At 54.0% G+C, this 19,783-nt stretch overlaps 1 protein-coding gene and 1 long non-coding RNA gene across 3 annotated transcripts in view; both read left to right on the top strand.

The window, feature by feature from the left end:
• Positions 1-19,783, top strand: part of PEPD (peptidase D) — a 108,698-nt gene that overhangs the window by 58,013 nt on the left and 30,902 nt on the right. The gene's annotated exons all lie outside the window — the stretch shown is intronic.
• Positions 504-3,620, top strand: LOC140698438 (uncharacterized). The gene is made up of 2 exons (XR_012076224.1): positions 504-1,029; positions 3,354-3,620. It is a non-coding gene; the product is annotated as an uncharacterized lncRNA (long non-coding RNA).

Raw genomic sequence — 19,783 nt, forward strand, 5'->3', positions numbered from 1 at the left:
CCACCCTGGGGGCTGCACTCGTGACAGCACTTTGGGTTCCCTCATTTGGGCATGGGGGTTGCCTCCCTTCTGTGTCCCGGCCTGGGGTGGGTCTGTTCTCATGGCATGACCCTCAGGATCAGCATGGTAGCCTGCCTGGCTGCTCTCCTGGGTGTCCTGGCAAAGGCCAGAGCTGTAGCCATCACTCCAGGGCGGGCCTGGGGTGACTGGGGCTGGTTGGTGGAGAGCCCTGCCTGTCCAGCGCTCCCATCCCACTGCTGCCTACCCTGCCTGATGGCTGTTAGGCTCAGGGCCTGGCTGGGCTTTGTTTCTGCTGTTTCACTTTTTCTTGGTGTTCATTCCAGCAAGAGAAGTGGGGTCTGACTGCTCAGCCTGGAGCCGGCTGGTGGCTCTGAAAATGAGCACTCTGGGTCCAGGAGGCTGATGTCAGCTGGGCCCTGACCCCTTGGGTGGTGAGTAGCCCTTTTGTGAGGTAGGGGTTCCTGGGGAAACGGGGTCCCAGCTGCAGCACTGGGGAAAGGGGGTCCTCCTGAACACACAGTTTGCAAATGGGGCACCTCCTTGCTATTTCTTGCCACAGCCAGCTGGCGTGTGTCCCTGGGCCCTGGGTGACGTTCTGCTGAGGGGTAGGAGGCAAGGAGGCACAGGCCACTGGTACTGGCTGCAGCTGGACGAGTGTCACTCCCCCACAGATGAAAAGACCCAGGCAGGGGTGTGCAGATGCCAGAGCGAGTCTCGGCCGGAGTGTGGTGGCCGCCTTCCCCCTCAGTGAGGGGCTGTTCAGAACAGGCTCTCTGCAGTCCATATATTTTCAGCACGAGCTGGAGTCTTTGAATCATTTATCTTGGCAGCTCTTCTTGAAACTGGAGAAAGGTAAAAATTCATCTAGGTGCTGAGAAAGGAGCCTGGAAGAAGAAAGTGTCTGGTGGCTGCCGTGATGGGTGGCGTGCCTGGAGATAGTGCTGGTGGCTCAGAGATCAAACAGCTGAGAAATGGTTTCCCGGGAAGAACTCAGGGAATTCTAAGTAGGTAATGAGTAGTGACTTTCTTTTGATTTACGGCAAGACTTGGCAATCAATCCATAATGCTTTGAAGAGGAAAGAAGTGAATCTCTAAGAGGCTGCAGTCTGGACGGTTCGGACTGACAGCCCTTCCTGGGGGTGGGGGTGGGCGCCAGAACCCCTGCCAGGGGGGCGGGATGCTGGGGGCTCTGCTTCTCCCTTCTGCTGCAAGGACGCAGGCCCCTCCTGGCAGGCGACCGCTCTATGGCTGGAGCTGGCTTGGGGGAGGGGCTCTTCACATCCTCTCTGTGGCCTCTGAGGTCTTGGCTTTGACCCTGGTGGGACTCTGGTTCATCTTCCGGGTCAAGGGTGATTTAGGCCCTGGTGGTTTGCAGCCACAGCCTCTCTGAGAGCTCCGGGGCCTCTCATCCCTCTGGCCTGAAGGCGCCTGTGTTAGTGTGCCAGGGCTGCCTTAGCAAAATGCCGCAGCCCAGGGGCTTAAGCAGCAGAAACGTGTTTTCTGATAGTCCTGGGAGCTGGAAGAGACAAAGTCAAGGTGTGGGCAAGTTTGCTTTCTTCTGAGGCCTCTCTCCTTGGCTTGCAGAGTGTCCTCACATGGCCTTTCCTCTATGGGCGCACATCCCTGGTATCTCTGTGCCCTCATCTTTTCCTCCTGTAAGGATGTCAGTCAGATTGGATTAGGGCCACTATAATGACCTCGGTTTAATTTAATCACCTCTTTAAAGGCCCTAAAGCCCTATCCTCAAATACAGTCACATTCTGAGGCACTGGGGTTACGGCTTCAACATATGAATTTTGGGGGCACATAACTCGGCTCATAAGAGTACCTCTGCTCCCTGGAGAAATCAGGCCTGGCTCTATGTCTGCCGGTTCACTCCCAGTGACTTAGAAGCACCCACTTTCCAGGGGGGTCGGGGTAGCCTCAGGGGCCAGACGCATAGCTGATGTTCCAGAGGGGAAGGCAGACAGGCAGAACTACCTGTGGGGAGAAGTTGGAGTTCAGGAAGGGAAAGGGAGCTGATGGCCCAGCACTGACCACTCGGCGAGGGGCACAGAGGGCGGGTCCTTGTGGGTAAGAGTGGAGCTGGTGGCAGCTGAGGTCTCGGTGAGACGCCCCTCTGAGTGTCTGTGAGCCAAGTGACTTGACCTGGTGAGACTGTGGCTTTGGGTGGCGAGTGGACAGAGGCGGCAGCAGGAGGGCAGTGAGGGGGCCGGGCTGGGCACAGGGCTGCGGGAGGAGAGAAGGGTGGGCTGGAGGATGTTTGGGGCTGGATCTGAGGACTCGCCGACAGATGGGATGTCGGGGCTGGGAGGGGAGTGGTGGAGTCCTGGGCTTCTGACCTGCTGCCTGGTGGTGCCGGGCCTGCTGTGCAGATGAGTCACGCTTCCCGGTGTCTGTTGCCTGTCGTCCCTTTACAGGCAAGTCTGGTCCAGACAGCTCCAGGTGCTTGTTCCCAGACTGCCTGCTTCCTTTGCTCATGCCTCCTACCTCCCAGCCATTGTCGTTCTGGCCTGAAACAGAAACTCTGCCTTCGGGCTGTGCTTTTATGAGGTCCATGAATTTGGAAGGGAAAGAGATCCCTGGGGCCCTGCTGCACTTTCATTCAGGGCCTGGCTGTATTTCATGACCCCGCCTTGAGTGTATGGTGTGTGTGTGTGTGTGGTATGTGTGTGCTGTGTTTGTGTGGTGTGCGTGTGGTGTGTATGAGGTGTGTGTGTGTGCTGAGTTTGTGTGGTGTGCGTGTGTCTAGTGTGTGTGTGGGGGGGGTATGTGGTAGGCACGCCCCTGCAGCGTGCCCCCTTACTCTGCCCACCGGAGAGCACACAGGCCTGGCCCTTGCAGGTTCCCTTAGGCCTCGGGCAGGAGAGTCTAATGACACCAATGGGCCAGCTCTCCAGAGGGCAGATTTGTGGGGCCACCATCTGGAGGAATGAGGAGGAGCCCGGGGGCAGTGGGTCTGGGGTCTTAGAAATGACACATCAGTGACCTTTGTGGACAGGAAGCTGGTTGTTTTCAAGGAGAAGCCAGGGAGCACTCAAGGAGACAAAACCCCTGAGTGTCTGTCAGTCAGACCACTCCTCTTTCAGCCCATTTGTTCATCAAGCATTTATTAAGCACCTACTGTGTGCCAGGCACTGTTCTAAAGCCCCCGGGGTGCAGCAGTGAAGGAGAGGCCCTCCCCTCTGGAGCTCATCCTGGGGAGAGAGGCAGTGGACATCGTTTCCAGAGACCTGGGCCCTGGTACTCCTGAGAGCAAGTGAGGGTACGGTGTATTTCATCCTCATGGCAACCATCTGCGTGTAGGGGCTATTGTTACACCTCTTTTACAGGCAAAGAAAGTGAGGAACAAAGAGGCTGAGAAACTTGTCCAAGGCTGTCCCATTGACAAGCAGAGGAGCCAGGATTTGAACCCTGGCCAATGCTCTGGGGCCTGCAATCTTGGCTGCTTGGCCGCGGCGACCTCTGCCCAGGGGATGGGGGCCTGCTTCTTTGGACCTGGCAGTGATCACTGGACAACACAGGGTGCCAGAAAGGCCCAGTTACCTTCTGTGGGAGTTCTGATTTTTTAAATACCCATAAAAATGAAAAACGACCAATACTTATCACTTTATGAATTATGACATAGAACCTCATGCCAGAATCCTGGGGGAATCTGGCCAACTCTAGGTAAGGAAGAAGGTTCTGCCTCCTAAAGTGGAAAGAGACTGCCTAAGAAATGGCAGGACGTCCAACCCCCTCCCCCTGCTCCCCCACCACCACCCCGGTCAAGGTCAGCTTCGGCCAGGACGCCCAGGAGGCCATTGTCTTGAGGCTAAGGCATAGCCCTCAAAGGTTATTGCAGCCTCTTTAACTTTCTCTGGCCCTTTAGAGACCACAGGTCCAGAGCAAAGAGACAGCCTGGGCAGGGAGAGGTGGGGCAGACATGAAGAGGGCACAGAGGGGTGGCAGAGGTCACCAGCCCGGATGGATTGTTCTGGAACCGTAGACAGGGCAGAGGGAACAGGCCCTGCAGCAGCCTGGTATCCAGCAGGTGCTCAGTAAGTATTCCTGAGGAGGGGGAGGAGGGCTTGGCCGGCTCCTCACTCAACCCTTGGAGGATTCAGGGTCCAAGCAGTGTCCAGCCTGGCTGGGGCCAAAGTCATGCACATCAGAGAGAGGCTGTGCCCCGCCCCACCCCACCCCATACTGTGTGCTCCCCCAGGCAGCCTCGCTTCCTGTGGCTGTGGTCACCCGCCCTGGTACGCCCGGCGGCCCAGTGGTTATCAAGGCATCGGGCCCATACCCGTGGGTCGGCAGATAAGGGGCATGTTGGTGTCGCAATGAGGCGCGTGTGGCAATGGTTCACAGGTGGTCTCCGGGCCAGACAAAGGCCAGCCTCACTGGAAAGATGTTCATAAGAGGGCAGGCTGAGGACGCCATCTCGGGAGGCTTGGGAGAGCCAGAGCTGACCTCTCTGGGCCTGGTGGAACCTGCACAAACCAGGCTCATGGCCCCTTCAAGACCGTGATTTTCCAGAACCGTTCCCAGATGTAGTAAGTGCAGCCAGAACTGGCTAGGAACTCCATTTAGGGCTGTCCATTTCAGAGATCTCTAATCTGGCCGTTCAGAGGGTTCCCCAGGAGGACAGCACAAGCCCCTGGACCCTCTCACTGGTCTTGGCCAATCAGATTGACAGGTGCTGCCCCACGCGCTGCCTGTCCTTAGCAAGCAGGCCACCCCTGGCCCACCCTGCCCTCCAGCCAGCGCACCTTGGCTCACCCCCAGCTTGCCTGGGCCAGTTCGTTGGATTGCAGACATTTATTGGAGAAGAACAGATGCCAAGCAGTTTCTAGGAGTGAGGAGACAGAGGAGAGGAAAACCTATTTGTGAAGCTCTAGAGGGAAGAGAAACAAAATAAGTAAAACGTACAGTGTATTCAATGCTGACGAATACTACGGAGAACGTAAAACCAGGAAAGATGATTGAGGGAGTCCTGGGAGTGATCTGTGGTTTTGAATAGGGTGATATTGGGGCCAAGTAAGACCCAGAGGGGCCGCAGGAGGAGAGGGGCAGCGGAGAGGGCTGGGGGACAAGGGCCAAGAGGCGAGGGGTCGGGCAGAGGAGGGGCTGTCTGGTGGTGGAGGGCGGCCTTTGGCGGCTGTGCTGAACAGAGACTGCAGTGGCCCGGTGAGGAGGTAACAGTGGTGAGGAGGTGGCAGGGCCCCGGCCTGGAGCCAGGACGTTCGAGATGGGAAGCCAGCAGGTTCTGGGCATGTTTTATGCCAGGCCTGGTGAACCCAAAGACTCAGTGGTTATGGGGGAACCTGGTCCTCGTGTGATTTGGAAGGTAGGGCCAGCAGGATTTGTTGTCAGATCAAGGGTGACCCCAGGGTTTCGACTTGAGTGCCTGGAAGGATGGAATCGCTATGAAATGAGTTGGGGAGACTGGCTGGGGGTAGAGTCCAGACCACCTGTGCCTGGGGGGACTGGGGCAGCAGAGGGGAGAGCAGGGGAAAGAGCCGTCTCCAGCCAGGGTCACCCGTCTTGTGACAGGTCCCCCTGGACTTCATTTAGAATTTTTATAAATGAACCACTGCTATGCATAAGGAAAAGCCAGCATAAAATCATTCAGGACATTTCTTGGAGCCGTGTCTGGTAAAGTTTGACGTTTGCTCCAGGGAGCATATGAAAGGCGTAATCAAGGCCTGAGTGCGGCAGCACCTGGGAGGCTGTGAGCAGATGCAATCACGGGCGCTGACAGCTGGGGGCGCCAGCCACCCTTCCCGAGGATGGTGCTGGGCTACGTGACCCGCAGACACCTGACAAGCCAGCTGTGGTGGTCATCTGTTGGCTGATCCTTCTCACCTTGGGATTCTTCTTTTCGGAGAGCACCCCAGGAATCTGGAACCAACGGCCTGGGCCCCCCTCAGAGACCCAGCTGCTTGGGCAGGCTTGATGGGTGTGCCAGCCTGCCCCGTGCCCAGTCCTCCTCCCTACTGCCCTGGGCAGAGGAGAAAGCCTTTGTGCTGACCTCTCTGTCCGAGATTTGGTCCCTCTAGGACAGGATGCAGGGGGGTCTGATGCTGCTCCCCAAGCCTGGCAGAAGTCATGGCCACCAACAGCGGGGACCTCTTGTGTTACGTGCCCAGCTGAGGGGAGGTGGGGCCAGGAGGTGCAGGCCCCAGGCACTACCAGTACACCCTGGGTCCTATGAGTATGTGTGAGACATGGCAGGTTTTGGAAGCTCTGGCCAGATCATGATTTTCTGTCCCCAGGCCATGACCCATTCAGAGTAGCCCCTAACCCTCCACTCCAGAGCCCCTCCAAGAGCAGCTACTTTTATGCTGCCCAGGAGGAGAACTGTATCGCTGGCCTGTCCTAGAGCACAGGTCCCTCTTTGCTAGAAAGCATTCTGCTAGTTTCCTGTGTTTATGTAAGAGAATGCCTCAGCCCCAAAGGAGTCATTGGTTGAGGCTTTACAGTTTTGCACCAGGGAGAGCGATCAGTGAGGGAAGAGGACTTTCCTCCAGAACAGTTGCCTTGCCAGGGCTGACCATGATGTGGGCAGGACCCTGCTGTACCCACCTCCATCACCCAAGGGCCACTCCAGTTTGGCGTGGCTGGCTGGACAGTGGTAGAGCTCAGTGGTAGATGAGTCTGGGGGCATAGTGGCCCCCAGCAAAGGTCTTAGCCTTGCATGTAATAGGGCTAAAGGGCCAGTGGAACCCTTGGCCGGCCTCTTCTCTTGATGCCCTGCAGTCTCCTTTTTCTGGCAACTCCAAAGCGGGCCAATCTGGCCCAAGAGAGGGAGCAGCCAGGCATGTTGGTTGGGGCTGTGAGCTGGCACAGGCTTGTAAGACCGGCATTGTTTCTCCTGCTGAATGGGCACAGCATGGGAGTTGGGGTGTGGTGTCCCTGCCTCTGAGACAGTTCTCCAGGCCCAGGGAGCCGATGGGTCTGTTCACTGTGCCAGAAGCCCTGCCCCCGCCCCCCGGGGCTGTCCTTTGAGTGTCCTTCCTGGTTCCTGAATGCTCCACAAAATCTTGGCTGGCGACATCCTCGGGGCTTGCCTCTGGGCAGTGTGCCAGCCGGCGGGATGTGGAGGGTGATTTTCAGCTGTCAGGGCGGGGATCACCCATTGCTTTAATGCACTTCTCTCCTTTTATTTCACGGCTGGACACTTCACTCCATCATTCCTCCTGCATTATTTCTTTCTGCCCATTTCACTGGCTCTGCTGTGCCTTGGTGGTTGCTGGGGAGAGCTGGGTATCTGATCCCGCGTGTTACCGAGCGTTGGGAACCCCACCTCTTCTGACAATGCGATGACATGACAGGAAGTGGTGAGGGTCAGCGAGAAAACAGGCCCCTCGCCACGTGCCCCACGCACCTCCAGAAATCCCGTCGCAGCAGCTCTGATCCTACCACCCCCTCATGTCACTGGCTGCTTACCTGTAGCGGGCAATTTGGTTGGATTTGTTCCGATGGGCTCTCTGCACTTAGCAGTTGAGAAAGAGATTTGTCATTTTGCTATAGAACATCAAACACACCGTGGCCTAAATGACTGTGACAACAGAGAGTTCAACCACAGTCTAAAATTTCAGCATTATTTATGACGCCGAGAGGTCCAGTGTCTGCGGGATCTCCTTAATCCAGTCTAAATCTGGAGTCCTGTCTCCCAGGCCTGCCCGTGTGTCTCTAATGGCTGTTAATAACAGTCCTCCAGGCGCCCTCTTTGCCGACGGAAAATCTATCTGAAGCTTTTGCATCTCATGTGGCTGTTAAAAATTGACGTCTCTTTATTGATGTAACTGGTTCCTGCCAAATACTTGGGGACAAATAAAAGTGATTGAACTCGGAGATAAGCAGAGAACCATTTGTTCATGGAATTGCTGGCCAATTGATGTTGGTAGTTAAACAAGCTATCGTTTACAAGAACCTTGAAAGAAAAAAAGTAGACTGTTTTGAGAAGTTGGCGTCCAGAATGCCAGGAACGGGCGATGCAGCCGTTCTGAGAGTCAGAGCCCCCGAGCTCTGGCGGCCTCCTCAGGCCTTGTCGCTTCTCCTCTCATGTGTCCTGCTTCTCTCTGCCTCGGGATCTCCTGCCTGCTCTGCCCTCTGCTGCAGACCCCCTCCTCCAGGAAGTCTTCCCAAGAGTCCCATTCCTTTGGCTGTGCTTTTGCAGCACGTGGCTCCTGCTTTGTCCAGCTTCACATGGTCACTGTTAGCCTCTCCGTGGACTGAGGACCTGGGTCTGCCCTGCCCATCCCGTGGTCACAGCACATCATGGCTGGCGCATAGTAGGTATACGATGGCCTGATGAACGAGCCAGGGAGCTGGGTGTGATGGGTCTCTCCTGGCAGCTTCCCTTCCTGGGTCCCCCAGGGATGCAGGGGTGGGGATGGGTGGGCGCGCCAGGGAACACTGGCCTGGTTTTGGCCCGTCACCCTGCGGAGTAATTACTTTAGAGCAGCAACAAGTGGGGAAGATCGAGGAAGCAATATCATTGATTTTCCCATAAAGGTGCAATTTATAGTAAGTAAGAGAACCTTCCCGGCAGTTCCTTACCCGTCTTCACTGATGGGCCCGAGCCCCTACAAGGACAGTAGACAGAGTCACTCGGGCGACCTCATCTGTGGCAGCCGCCCGAGTTCCCCCTGGTGGGCATCAGGCTCATGGCCCACTCCAGGGGCGGGTGTCCCCTCAGCACGGGTAGGACTGCAGCTCTGGCCCCGCTGGTCTTGGTCAGGCAAGAACAGCCTGTCTTGGGCCAGTGGCAGATGCTGGAGGGGGCTTGGTCTAACCTCCATGTGAGGTGGTGGGGCCCGCTGAGGAAGGCTGCCCGTCTGAGCCCTCGTCCTGTTCCACTACTGCTCCTCCTCCACCTCCTCTTCTCCCTCCCCCCGACCTCTCCCTCCTCTCCCTCCTACTCCTCCATCACCTTTTCTCCTCTCTCTGATTCCTCTTGGCTAGAAGCAGCCCTGAAACCAAGCTGGGAGCCAAGAAGTTAGAGAGGCTCTGGGCCAGTTTGACCGCAAGCTTTTCCTCTCCTCCCCCAGCTCTGACTCGCCTTTTATTCTTCCTCTCTGCTTCCTGGAGGCCAGCCTCTTCCTCCACACCTGCTCCATCATCCAGTGACATTTGTTGAGGGATGTTCAGTGTCAGGTACCAGGCCAGCAGAGAATCTGCTGAGAGCCTGGGGGGGACGCAGACCTGCAAATGGGCCTTGGACTAGTGCAAGCACCTTGGTGGGGCTAGTGGCAGAGACCAGGTCGGGGACACTGTGAGAATGTGGTAGGAGGGGCTGGAGGCAGCCCTCTGCCTGCAGCCCTTGGAGATTCTGACCCCCAGAATGCTGATATGAGTGAGAGCGGAGGATCATAGCATCAGCACTTACATGACAACATCCAAAGTATGGTGGTCATTCCCATTTCACAGGTGAGGGGACTGAGGCCAGAGCGGCCTGCTCAGGAGCCAGGACCACTACCACCAGGGAGGGCCCTGCCTGAGACTGAACCAGGGGGTGGGTAGTGGGGCCTCTGTCTCCCAGCCAGACCCAGGCACCAGTTGTTCTTTGTCCTGGGTGTGGCCAGGTGAGGGGCCTGGTGCCCCCACCTCCTGACTACCTGTCTGTTCTGAGGGGCTGAACGGGGGGAAATGACAAAGGAGGAGACCTGCTGAGTCACTCACCCCGGGGCCTCCGCTTGGCTTCCAGATCCTGTTTTTCATCACATTAATTGCATTTATTATTCATAAACTTCTAAAAGTGGCTTCTGCGGCCTTAATTTTCCAAGCCCCCAGGCTGGCACAGCTGAGGCTCTCTGTGTCGGGCTCACCAGGGATCCGCTGTGCCTTTGAGCTGGGATCAGACGCTGGCTGATGCTGGCTGAGAGCCCTTTGAATTTGGAAATGAAAACAAAGGACCCTGGGCTTGGTGGCTTCCTGGCAGCCCAGAGAGGCTGGGTCTGTTCTCTCTGCCTAGAAGTGCCGGCTGGACAAGAAGTTGTCCCCTCAACTGCCTGTACTTGGTCACTCCCTCTCTGCCACCTGCTTGGTCCCACCTCATCCCTCAGCATCTCTTCTGGCCCGTGCCATGGTCCTGAGTGCCCCGCATGCACAGCAGGCCAGCACATCGGGGCTTCTTCCCCTGGGAAGCTGGTATCTCCCAGGCTCCCTCTTTCTGGTTCTCTTCAAATGTTTGGACCTGTCCAGTGCTTGTGTGGCCCCCGACGGCCCTGTCTCAGTCCCTCACTCAGGGCAGGGAGGCCTGGACCTCACGTGTCGCTCCCTGTACTTCCTCCTGTCCTTCTGATCCTGCTCCCGAGGCTGAGTGGACACTCAGAGGGCAGGACCTTCCCCAGCCACTTCTGCATGTCCCCGTCTGGCACCTTCCTCCCCGAGTTGAACTGGTTTGTGTTTTCCATTCCTTCTGCCTCATCCCCGATCAAGTTTCCATTTCTGCAGAGGTCTCTCCTTATAGATGAGGGGCGTCAGAGTCCATCTGCAGAAACACATGTTCCTGCCTCTGGGGCCGGGGAAAGGCCAGCCATGCTGTCGTACCACGGGGTAGGTCTGACTTCAGAAGGCCATTTCTGCCTGCTTTGCCCAAGCTGGCCGAGGGAGGCAGGACCCAGGCCTGGTGAGACGCTCTGATGCCTCACGCTTGGGTTCAACCCTCTAGTTCATAAAATGATGGGCTTGAATGTTTCTTCTCTGCCAGGGAAAAAGTAGCAAACATGAAAACAGAGACGCTGAAATGGTCACTGGAGGATGACTGGCAACAACCGCCAAAGCTGAGCATCCCACGCCTGGTGACCCACAGTTCCACGTGGCACACAGCAGACACAGCAGGAGACCCATGCGAGAATGTTGTGTATGTGGGCTGGGAGTTCTCTAAGACCAGCAGGACCCAAAGCCTTGTGTGGAGATGGGTGGACTGCAGTATGTTTGTAAGATGAGCACCGTTGAGCAGTGAGGACGAACAGGTTGTTGCTGCACCCAAGGCCAGGGAGGGGCAGGCTTTCCCGTGAAGTCAGGGTCAAGAGAAGGAAGAATCATTCCACTGCCTGAAGTTCCCCACCAGGCAAAGCTTTGGTGATGGAGGAGCAGGGGGCAGCAGTGGCGCCTGGCAGAGGACTAGAAAGATTCTGCATCTTGATCTAAAGGGTTCATTTGTGAAACCTCGTCAATCTGGACACCTAAGATGTGTGCAGTGTATTGTGTGTATATTATATTTCAATAAATAGGTTTAGGGGGAAAAAACCAAAACAACTCTTCAAAGCAGGGCTGCTGCTACAACAGTCTGGGCATGTCTCTTGTCCTGAGTGGCCCTTGTACCTTGCAAATTCATAGGCATCTCGGGAGCTACAGGCAGACACGGTAAGATGACCATTTGTGTGCTTTCAGAATTATCCTGTTGGCCGATGACAGAGAGAAGATGAAAAGTTAAGTGTAATTTGGCAAAGTACTGCCTGGGCTGTCTGCTAAGGCCAGGACCTGAATATTGAGTCTATTAGAAGCAATTATAAAAGGGACAGCATTTTTTAATGTTTCTCATTTGACGGGAAGGTTTTTAAATATGGGGCATTAGTTAATAAAAAGTCCCCAGAAGCCTATTGTAATATATTACCTAATTCCTACCAGTTCGTAGTCACTGAAATAGGTAAAAAGGGAATGTAAAATTAATATATAGTTATTATTAAAATTGCCTTATAAATTAGTTAAGTGCCCTCGAGGTACCAAGTGGGCATCATTATTCTAAGACACTCTGAAGGGCCTCGGTGTGCCCTGTGTGTGTGCAGAGTAGGGAGCAGGGCTCAGGCTCCATCCTTAAGGATAAAACACCTGCTCATGCTGGAAGAGGCGAGAGCTAGCAACCAGCCCACAAAAATTTCATAAAGTCTTCTTTCCTAGTTATTGAAGTTTCTGGGGAGGCTGGCGTTTTGTGACCTCACCAGCCTTGTCCTGTGACCAGGGCAAGGAAGGCCAGGAGAGATAGCTGGATTCCCTTGGGGTGGAATTGACTGGGTACCACGTACAAGTGTTCATGTAGCTCCTGGGACCCTGGGGCCCACCAGTTGTCCCAGATCCGGGGAGTGGGAAGCAATTCCCTTTAAAGTGTCTTCCCCCCTGCTGCAGGCAGGTGGCTGGAGGGTCTGATGCCACACACCCAGTCACAGCTTGCAGGCAGTACAGCAGAGGGGTCTCAAGGGCCTCTGGGAGCCCCAACTTCTCACCTTTGCATGCAGCAGTGCATTGCATTAGGGGTGTAGAAGTTGTGAATGGAAATCCTTCAGATCTGAGCTGTTTGCTGAGTCCAGGTGCCTTTTCCAGGGGCGTTTGGTGGCTGTCATGCTTTATACGTCTTAGGGGAGGTTTGCCCTGTACCTGCTCAATCTGTTGACAGCGGCAGGCTCATTTCCATGGAGCAGCACTGTCCTCTAGGCAGAGAGGCTTCCTTCTGCTCCCAGTGGGGATAAAGCTGGGGTTTCCCAGGGGCAAATTTGCTTCTTAAGTTGGCCCCTCAGAGCTGCACATAGAGCCCTATTCTGTCACTGGCTCCCTCCACTCATCAGGAGGCCAAGCCCTTCTTGTTTTCCTTGGGTGTGGGGGGTCCACGGAGGGCAGCACGTGTGGGGTGGGCAGCCAGAGGAAACAGGTGAGACTCTTTTCCAGCCAGTCTCTGACATCCCCGACTCATGCTGCTGGAGGGATGCTTCCTCACGGGGACAGAATCCCATTCCAGAGAAGGCAGACAGGCGGGCTTTCGAAGCAGGGCTGAGCAGACATTCCTGTAGCTTGTATTCCATACCCCATACCAAAGAGCCTGGTCTACAGAGTTTCTTTCTGCGTTGTCCCTCCAGCCAGGCTGAAGGTTTCTCACGGTGCTCCGCATGGGTGGCAGGCGGTGTGCACTTGCGACCCCTTGTGGCAGCTTTGCAGAGTCGTCCTGGATTGTGGCTGTGAGGGTCCTGTCCAGTGGGCCCAGCACATGGGGAAGCGGCCTGGTGGGGCCAGTGGGGCAAGGCTGGGTCCAGGGAAGCTGGTCTTCAACAGGTAGCTTTCATTTCTTCCAAAACATTTTCTAAAAGGAAAACAACTCTCTCGGATAAAAAGATATTACATGTGCCAGCAGGAAGTTCGGTCAACACTAAGCGTTATAGACAAGATATGAAAAGAGTCCAGGATACAAAGGTTCACTAGCCCCTGCCGCTTTAGCAGACATGCTCTGGGACTCTCCAGCGGCACAGCCAGACAGGCTTGGATCTGCTGGGACCGCGCTAGGCTGAGTCGTTCCTCCTTTGTGAAGTGGAAATCTCTTTCTGTTGGTGAACTCAACTCGGGCACTCTGCACTTGCGGGGCTCCGCCGTAATCCGCTTAGCAGCCCTCCACCGGGGCGGCCAGGTGGATTCCGACTTTACAGCATGAATAATGCTGCGATGATCAGCCTTATCTAGCCACCTCTTGGGTGTTAACTGATGATCTCTTTGGGGTAGATTCTTGCTAACGGAATTTGGGGAGTGTGTGGAGCTTTGATGCACAAAGCCCACTGCCCTCTAGAAGCTGTTCCCTGTCACAGCTTGGGTGGCGTTAATGTCAGTCTTGTGAGCACGTACTGCATGCTTGCTGGGAATTCTCTCATTTTAATCCCATGAGGTTCAGAGCGGCGTCTTTTGCACTTCATAGCACACAGAGCCAGGAAGGCTTTGAGGAGCTGGCCCAAGATCCCACAGCAGGCAGATAGTTCTTAGAGGAGCCAGATGACCTCTCTCCAGAAACCGAGTTCTCAGCTACTGAGCTGGACACACACACACACACACACACACACACACACTTGTGAAAGCCTGTGTGTCAACTCGGGCCTCAAAGTTAGCTATGTTGTTTTTATTATTAGTCATCTTTACCACACTGATAAGGGAAAAGTAATACCGCACCATTATTTCCACTTTTTTGATTATTGGCAAGGTTAAACTTCTCTTGCAGGTATTTCCTGGGCATTTGCCTTTGTGGCTTGTCTGTCCTTGGCAGTTTGTTATTGGGACGTTTGTAGGTTGACTTACTGATCTACAGGAGCACTTCATAATAAGGCTCTTCATGTTACTGTTTGTCAAAGTATTTTTTCCCGTTTGATATACAGAAATTTCAAATATAAAGTCAAATTGATCCTTTCTTGTATAGTTTATGCCTTTTGGATAGTTATGTAGACCGTCTGTGCTATCTCAGTACAATTCAATCATTTGCATGTTTTCTTCGATCTTTATAATTTTATGATTTTCTTTTAAAAAATATTTTCTGTACTATTATGAAATATTTCAACGCTGATATATGTAGTATGATACATCAATGTATCCATGTGATTTCGTTTTTTAATTTTTAACTCTTTAGATAAAGTGCATTTGAGAGTGACGAGCCCGCAAGGATTCTGGGGTTTTTTGCCCTCGCAAAATGACAAGTTGATCCACTGTCTTTGGAATAATGTGTTTGCCCTACTGACTTAGAACTCCACCTTCACTGTATTCTAAACTGTTATATGTGTTAGTCAGCATAGGATAGCCATTGCTGCGTAACAACAGAGCTCCATATCTCAGTGGCTCAGCCTAGTGACAGTTTATTTCTAATTTATGTTGCAGTCTGAGCGGGCCCCATGGCTCTCCTCCAGCAGTGTTGGGGCTGTTCCATTGCCTGACTCTGCCCTCTTTGAGAAGGGAGAGAGAAAGCACACAGAACTTAACCTCCACCCTTAAAAGTCTTGCCCAGAAGCAGCTCACGTCCCTTCCCTTCATACTCCCATTGGTGAGTCAGTCCCGTAGTCCCAGCCTAGCTGCAGGGAGGCTGAGAAATGTGCCCAGGATGAGGAACTGGAGTGGTGAGCACATGACCGGGGCTCGGCCTGAACAGACGATGATGATGATGATGATGTGTGTGTTTGTGTGTGTATAAGGGAGAGAGAGAAAGGGGGGGGGCTTACTGATGAAGGACTTTTGATGGGGAGACAGGGAGAGACCACTGAGAACTCCCTCCAGCTATCCTCCATCCCTCCTGGGTGGACGGGTGGGTCCTGAGGGGACCTGGTTAAGGCTAGCAGGGCAGCCAGGTGGACTGGAAGGAGCCATGAGGAGGGACGGTAGTGGTCCCAGGGAGAGGGGACCTGACGGGGTGCTGGCAGTGGGTGGTGCTGGGGACGGAGCCCGGAGCAGAGAGCTCAGGGCATGCTTGGCAGTATAAAGATGCTTCTTGCAGTGGCCGGCATGGCAGATGAGAAAGCACATCTTCTCGGGGTGACCCCCTCTTCCTCATCCTCTAAGCTTTCACTGCGTTTTGTGAACTTTCTGAATTTTGGCGGGTGATTTGGTTGCTCATGTAGCTCACTCTGTGCAATGCTTTGCAGGGTGTGCAGGGAGAGTGGAGAAGTCAAGGGACTTCTCTGTCTCGTGACTGCACAGCAGAAGGGGAAACCCAGACCCTCATCACCTGACTGGTGTGTCCGCCTTGGAGCGTGACTCTTACAGGCCGTGACCCAGGAGGGCACCTCCAGACCAGGCAGTTCACTGTAATTAGATTGCCGTCTGCCAGGACGAGGGCGGAGTTCCTGTAGTACCTTTGCTGTGATACAGCTCCCTCAATGGGAGTTCACACCCGAAAGTGTTCCTGCCAGTTGTCTGCTGGCTTTGGTTAGCAGTGTTAGCACAAGGAAGAAAGAATATTTAACTTTGCATCAATAGGCAAAGAATAATTAAAATCCAGTTAAAAGCATGAATTCTTCTACGTATTGGCTTTATGTAATATGTATTTAAAAACAAGACATCTGTTAAGGCTTTCTTTTGAATCTATCCAGAAACCAAGAGAGGGTATCATTTTAATTAAAAATGGATTATTTCGGAAACAGTTTAATCACCCTGTCATCGTGGGACTTAGACCTTACTAATTAGCTACTGATAATTAGGTTCAAGTTACCAGAATTTTGAATTCATGGGGGTTAGAGGAGTACTTTTAGGGACCTGGCCTGCAGCTATGGGGTGTCAGGAGGAGAAAGGCTCAGACCACTTGAGTGAGTTCTTAAATCACATATCCTGTCCTCTGTGGACCCAGAGGGGACATCCCACAGCAGGTTGGGGATAATGAGGAGCACCTGTGGCTGTCTCATCTCCCCCACCTCCTGCCTCCGTGGTGTGAGCAGGTGCCGAGGCCCTGGAAGGTGGCACCTCTCCCTGACCGTGTCCTCATTGTGCTGGCCTGTGGCTGAGGCCTCACTGACGGGTTCCCACTGGAGCACAGATGCGGTCCCCACCGTGTGGAAGGCCCTGCCAGCCCGGCCAGGCCCCTGCCCCTTTTTCTCCCCCCACCCCCACCCAGTGCTCGGAGAGGGTCCCCATTGCCTGCACCTCCTCCTTTAAGGGCTGATCTTTCTATTTGGGTGGCGGGAGCACAACCCCCATTTATCATCTTAAGTGGAGGACGACTTTCAAAGTGATGAATGGCATTCTCATTGCTCCTTCAGCCAAATGTGACCGAAATAACATCTGGAGTCGTGAGTAGGGGTGGGAAGGCTTGTTAGAGGATGGGTCTTCAGCGGCTCACACGGAACAGCCCATAGCCTGCCCTACAACAGAGCCACACACAGGTCGAAAAGGGCTGTTGCCACCAAGGGCCGATCCAGGCCCTGCTGGATGGTGTCCAGACCGCCTTCTGCTGCTGTTCTGGCTTTGACCTGGTCATTGTGGCTCCTGGGCTCTTAGGAGAACCTTTTCAAAGAAGAGACGTCATATCACAGGTACCCCGGGTAGCAGTCACCTGGCAAGGCACCTGCGCTTCTTGTGGCCTGCAGTCCTGGGCTGCAGTGACCCAAGTCCCTCCAGCCTCGGGGTCCTGCTGCACACTGACCGCCCGGGTGAGCAGTTCCCTCTGTCCAGTGGCCTGTGCTTGAAACACCAAGAATGGTTTGTGTGCAGCTGGGCCTGGCCGGGGCGGCGCCTGCCGCTTCTCCTCCTCTCCCCTCAGAGCCTGGCGCAGGGGGCAGCTGGGAGGGAGGATGTGTACATGAGACCCAGAAGATGAACCAGAATCAGCCGGGGCACAGCTTCGAGTCTCCGACCCAGAAGATGAAAGCCACGGGGTTTGGGGTTGGGGGGAGGTAGGCTAGCCAGAGCCAGAGCCAGAGCCAGGGTGGGGGGAGGGAGCCAGTGCTTGGGGCTGCCACGTTAGAAAGGCATTGATGTGAAATGGTTCTATCTGAAACAACATGTTTGTGAACTATTTTAAGATTGTAAGGCTGAGAAAGGAATTTGATGTTTGGAAGTAAAGTAGCACTGGAATCTATAGAAACGAAACAAAACACCCTAGAGGGATTCAGAAAGAAGAGTTTAAAAAAAAAGAAAGAAAGAAAGAAAGAAGGGCTGGCCAGGGCATCTTGTCCTAACTATGCTGTGTGGAATCCGGGGCCCTTGTCTCCTGCAGGATTGGTATTTATGAAGCACCTGTTTGGTGGAGGATTCTAGGTTTTGTTTCTTCCACCGGGGATGGGAAGGGAGTTCATGGAGTGGGGAGAGTCGTGGCAGCTGGTGCCCCCAAGGACACCCCAGGGTGGAGTGAGTCAGCTGCCGGGCACCCGAGGAGCTGTACAACCATGGTCTGATGCGGGCATCCAGCAAGACGGTCATGGCCTTGACCAGGCTCCGCCTAATGACCTGACTTTATGATAAAAGAAGGTAGGAATGGTGTCAAGTGAGACTCCAGCCAGGATTCTGGGTTCAGGGGAAGCTCTCACTTACCTGCACTTGGCAGCGAAGCAGAATATTATGGTGAGAGCTTGGCATCTGCTTGTCCGAGACCCTCAGCCACCAGGTTTGCTGGAGGTGGGCTTTGTTCCCTGAGACCCCTTGGCACCCCAGGTGCTGAGGACCGAGGGCCAGTTTGGCCTTTGTCCAGGGGTCCCCGCTGACCTGGTGTCTGAGGCTGCTGAGCTGTGGGCAGGAGCAAGTGCGGGCACAGGAAAGAGCCAGGTTCTGCTGGAGTCCACCCCACCAGCTGTTTTCCAAAGACTGGCAGATCTGAGGGACATCTAGGGACAGAGAGCTTCTGGACTATGTGCTCCCACCCAGAACTAAAAACAGGCTTTTCCTCCGAGAACTTCTGCCAAGTCCTTGTATTATTTGCTTAATAGTTTATTTACTTTTTCTTGAAATATATTTTAAAAGAAACTTGGTATTTCCGTCATGAGTGAAACCCAGTACAATGTGCCAGAAGTAGAAGGTAATACTTTAGAATTAACACCTGATGCGTAACACCTGTTTATCGCTGTAGCCCATCCCATAATGTCCTCGCATGGACTTTTGTCATGCTTTGGGAAATACGAGCTCAGAGAAGGCCCTTCCTCCCTCTCCCCCTGGAGTCTCCCTGTGTTCCAGCTTCCCTGCCCTGTGCCTTCCTGGGGAGGGGGCGGTGCTGGTGTCCCTTGGAGAGAAAGTAGCCTCTAAATTGGGTTGAACAAGGATGATCTCCCCTCACCATTTCTTGGCCTGGTGGTTTGAGCCTCCCTGGCTATTTCCTAGGGTGGCCTGGGGCATGTTTAAAGGGGAAGCTTTCTGTTTGGGGCCACAAAGGATTTCTTGTTGACATCAGCAAGAACTAGTGAGGGCAGACGTCGATCTCCTACAGAGGCAGAGAGCAGTTGGCAGATTGTGCCTGTGTTTCCGCGGCTCTTCCAGGGCCTTCCAAAGCTGGGGCCTCTCACTTGTTTGAGAGTGCCAGCCCCAAAGGGGTCTGGATTCACAGGTCTTAGAACTTCCCACTTGAGTTGTGTGCTGCCTATCCAGGCTTCACCCTCCTGTGTTGTCACCATCCTGGGTACCAGTCATGTCCCGCCTGTGTCTGCAGCACCTGCCCTAGGCGCCCTGTCCTTCTTTTGGGGAATCAGCAAAGAAGGTGCCGGAGAGGATCAGAGCAGGCCAGCTGCTCACCACATAGATGATGGTCAGAACCACCAGCTGGTTTCCTTCGTGTATAAATTCCTTAAAGATCAGTAACAAAAAAAAGATGAACGTTCAGTTTTCTAAAATAGAAGCAGGCCACTGAGAAAGGAAGAAATACCAGGAAATAAACTTATAAGCATGTTCAAATGTGCCTGTTAATGAAACGATGAAAAACTTTTTTTCAGGGGGTTTTATTTATTTATTCTTAATGGAGGTACTAGGGATGGAACCCACGACCTCGTGCCTGCTGAACAGGCACTCTACTACTGAGCTATACCCTTCCCTCAAAACCTTTTTGTTTTGTCTACCAAATTCGCAGTTTAGTGGGCAAACAGGCACTGCTCAGGACTCTGAAAATCCTGACGGGCTTTCTGGGGTCATTTGGCAGAACGTGCCCTGAGACTCCGAAATGTGCTTTTGCTCAGTGAGTCTCCTTCTAGGAATTCAGCCTGAAGATGGTGAAAAGGCATGTGGCCATGTGTGTCCATCCTCACACGGAGGTGGAAGCAACCTAGATATCTAACAGGGCGTAATTGGTTAAGTGAATTATAGGCTGCGGTCCTCCTCACGCAACTGTTTACTTATTCAGTCACTCAGCAGAGATGTACTGAAAACCTCCTGTGTGCTAGGCACTATCCCAGGCTCTAGGGATACTGCAGTGAGCAAAACAGATAAAAACCTCAGCCTAATGGGAGGCGAGAGAGGATGGATGGGTGGAGGGGTGGATAGATGGAGGGAGGGCGGGAGGGAGGGACGGCTGGATGGAGGGAAGGAGAGAGGGGTACTAGGTCAGATGATGGTGAGGGCCAAAGGA

This window comes from Vicugna pacos, chromosome 9 (genome assembly GCF_048564905.1).
Source record: "Vicugna pacos chromosome 9, VicPac4, whole genome shotgun sequence".
NCBI lineage: Eukaryota > Metazoa > Chordata > Mammalia > Artiodactyla > Camelidae > Vicugna > Vicugna pacos.